Source organism: Pundamilia nyererei, unplaced genomic scaffold (genome assembly GCF_000239375.1).
Source record: "Pundamilia nyererei isolate P.nyererei 1_Seehausen unplaced genomic scaffold, PunNye1.0 scaffold00304, whole genome shotgun sequence".
In the NCBI taxonomy this organism is placed as follows: Eukaryota; Metazoa; Chordata; class Actinopteri; order Cichliformes; family Cichlidae; genus Pundamilia; species Pundamilia nyererei.
This window is the reverse complement of record NW_005187705.1, coordinates 241,513-245,229: the sequence shown is the minus strand read 5'-3', so window position 1 is coordinate 245,229 and position 3,717 is coordinate 241,513. Positions and strand designations below refer to the sequence as shown.

Below are 3,717 nucleotides of genomic sequence, written 5' to 3'. Positions count from 1 at the left end.
TGTGTGTGTAAAAATTCCCCTCCCACCCTTGCGGGCGGTCTATCTTTCAAGCTCAGGTGCAAGAAGCCTGGGAGCTTGAGGGTCCTGTGCAGTATCTCAGCCGTTCCTACGACCTCAAAGGGTTTGAGTCACCGCACATTGTGCTCTGATTACCACTGTTACCTTCAACCTCCACATCTTCTCGAGCTCTTCTTTGCGCCCTTGGTATTTCCCGAGCTTCTCATGTTCCTTCTTCCTCATGTAGAACCACTTCTTCAGTCTGTAGGCGTAAACCATGTCAGGGCCTGGTGCTGTCCAACTCTTCATACTGGAGACCCTTTCTTGGATATCTGCCACTGTGATGGTCACTGGTCCCTGTTCGAGGGGGTTGCTGTGGTCTGCCCTCAGATCCACTAGCCACTGAGCATTGCCGTTATGGGTTGTGTCCTTCTCCCATATGCTCTTCCAGTATTGTTCCGTCTCTAGCCTTGGTGGCGCTGTTCTCATATTGTTCCACTGAGAGTACGCCTTGGTTGGTTCCATGGAGAACAGCTGGTTTATTCTCCTGTCTTTGATCTCTCTGGTGTACCTCCTCAAGCGGCTGACCAAGCCTGTGATTCTTTGCTCTGCAGTTTCCAAGGCCTCACATATGGACAGCTTGCTGTACTTCTTAGCTCCCTTCTTTGTCACACCTTTTTGCATCCTAGGATGTCTGTTCAACCTGAGCCTGTCACTGGGGAAAGTACTACAGCTGTGGAAGACCTCCTGCGTGGTACCGGTACCAAAGGCCTCCCATCCCAAAAACCTCAGCAGTTACAAGCCGGTAGCCCTGAGATCACATCTGATGAAGACCCTTGAGAGCATCAAGTTGTGGAGTTTCTTGCAGGCAAAAAACTGGCCCTGCACAGTAACAACATCGCGGAGTGCTATACCCTTCCCAGAAAGAATGCTTAAGCACCTCCAGCAATAGTAGTGAGCTTTGTAAATCGAAAACACAAAAATGACCTAATGAGGCAGTCCAGACAGCTGGGAGGAAGCGGAGTAAACTTCAATGAACATCTTACAAAAAAGAATGCAGGCATCGCCTGATAAGCTCGCATACTACAAAAGGAAAAAAATCCAACTAACTTGGACGAGAAATTGTAAAGTGATGATGAAACTTAATGGAACACCAGAAGAAGCTAAGTTTATCACGACTAAGGATGTAGAGGATCTGGATATTTATAAGAGATAATACTCCTGGAGTCGAGGGCAGGTGTCATGGTCCTGGCTCATTCGACCTAGCCTTTTCTGTTTCATTATTGGTATCCCCTTGTGTTTTGTGTTAGGGTTCTGGTGTTTGGTGTTTTATTATTCCTTCCTGTGTTCTTCCCCCCGTGCTCTGTTCGTGTCCCTGAGTTTGTGTTTGTAAAACAGTTTGTGAGTTTCCTTGTTTAATAGTTTTTCCAGTTTAGTTTTATGTTTAGTTCAGGCTTGCTTTTTTATGTATTGTGCACTGTAAATAAACTCCCTTACATTACCGCCGCTGTCTGCTGCTTGGATCCTCCTTCTCATCACCACACGACTGCTGCCGCAGCCGTGACAGCAGGTGCTAATAAGAGTTCCTGCTCCTTTTCACCCATGGGTGCAGTGCTATATTAATGGGAAGGAGGATTTTTATGTAGGAAATGAAATACTGTTGAACCATGCTTGAAACAAATAAATAAATGAAAAAAAAGAAATCTGCGCCCCCTGGTGAGGTCTTCATTGGATCTGCTGCAGTTTGCTTACCAGCCTGGCATCGGGGTGGAGGACGCCATCATCTACCTCCTGCACCGAGCTCTGATTCACCTGGAGAAGCCTGGAAGCTCTGTGAGGATCATGTTCTTTGATTTCTCCAGTGCTCTCAACATCATCCAGCCACGTCTTCTGAGGGACAAGCTGGAGCTATCAGGAGTGGACCACCACATGTCCCAGTGGATACAGGACTACCTCACAGGACGCCCACCGTATGTGAGGACACAGGGCTGTCTCTGACACGCTGGTCTGCAGTACGGGGGCCCCACAGGGATCTGTGCTGGCACCGTTCCTCTTCACCCTACTGCAGACTTCTCCATCCACTCCCCACGCTGCCACCTACGGAAGTTCTCTGACGACTCTGCCATAGTCGGCCTCATCACAGGTGAGGACGAGTCAGAGTACAGACAGTGGACTCTGGACTTTGTGGACTGGTGTCAGCAGAACCACCTGCTGATCAACACCGGGAAAGCCAAAGAGTTGGTGGTGGACTTCCGGAGACGCAGACCCACCACACTGACACCGGTGAACATCCAGGGAGTGGACATTGAGATAGTGGGTGTTCACCTGAATAATAAGCTGGACTGGCGCCACAACACTGATGCTCTGTACAGGAAGGGTCAGAGCAGACCCTACCTGCTGAGGCGGCTGAGGTCATTTGGAGTCCAGGGAGCGCTTTTAAAGACCTTCTTTGACTCTGTGGTGGCATCCTGATAATCCTGTTAAGTTGGCTGTTGGTTTTTAGGCAAGAACATCATTACCATGGTGATCAGTTCTTTCTGGGCCCATGACACTGATCAGTGCTCATATATTGTCACACATCATTTTTTTAAATGGTCAGCAGGTGGTTCTGTTTATGTCTTATGTGGTAAATATAGAGCTATGACAAAATTATCCAGCAGACTGTAAAAACAAACAAGTCAAGACTTATTTCTGTTTTGACAAGAAGAGAAAGAAAGGGAAAAGAGTATAAACTTTTTAACAGCAGGTGATACAGATTTTCCTCATTAGATGCTCATATATGATCTTACAAAATGAAAACAAACGAATGGACTTGAGGATAATTAAAGATCATAAACAACCAAAGACTTTCCACATTTGCATTAGACCCACAAGGTATCCCCTGCTGAGTAGTTTAATGTATCTCAGTGCCTCATGTTTTGTTGCTATTGTTACAGCAACAATTTGTTAATTAGCACCACGAGACCGAAAACTCTCCAAGGAGGATTCAGCTAACCCCAACCTCCCACACTAGCACCAGCTGAACTGAATCATCAAGGTCCTGCTTGTTTGTTGCAGAAAGTTTCCATTAAACTTCAGATGTAAACAAAGTCACTAGTTGGCTCCCAGAGATTTGCTCACACTCGAAACTTTTAGACAAATAAACAAATCTAAAAACCCATTTTTCTTGCATTATGACTCTTTAATAATAATAATAATAATAATAATAATAATAATAATAATAATAATAATAATGATGATAATAATAATAATAATAATAATGGATTGGATTTATATAGCACTTTTCAAGGCACCCAAAGCACTTTACAATGCCACTATTCATTCTCTCTCACATTCACTCACTGGTGGAAGCAGCTACAGTTGTAGCCACAGCTGCCCTGAGGCAGACTGACAGAAGCGAGGCTGTCATATCACGCCATCGGGCTGATGGCGTGATATGGCAGGGGTAAAGTGTCTTGCCCAAGGACAAAACGACCAGGACAGAGAGCCGGGGATCGAACCGGTTACAGATGCACTTCCCAACCCCCTGAGCAGCTCACTTCAGTTAACTGGTCCTTTCATTTCTAAAAGTAAGTTTGACGTGAGTTTTAATTTTGAGTTTCCTGCCTGTAGTACTGGATGTTCAGCTGAAACAATCAGATGAATTGTTCAGGAATAAGATGTCATGAGTCTAAATTAAAAGACATTTTAAGACCAAAAACTGTGTCGCCGTGCTACCCT

The 3,717-nt window shown here is 45.4% G+C and overlaps 1 pseudogene; it reads right to left on the bottom strand.

Annotated features, from left to right (window-relative positions):
• Nucleotides 1–681, bottom strand: part of LOC102192093 (olfactory receptor 5AC2-like) — a 3,512-nt pseudogene extending 2,831 nt beyond the window's left edge.
• Between the last annotated feature and the right edge of the window lie 3,036 nt (nt 682–3,717).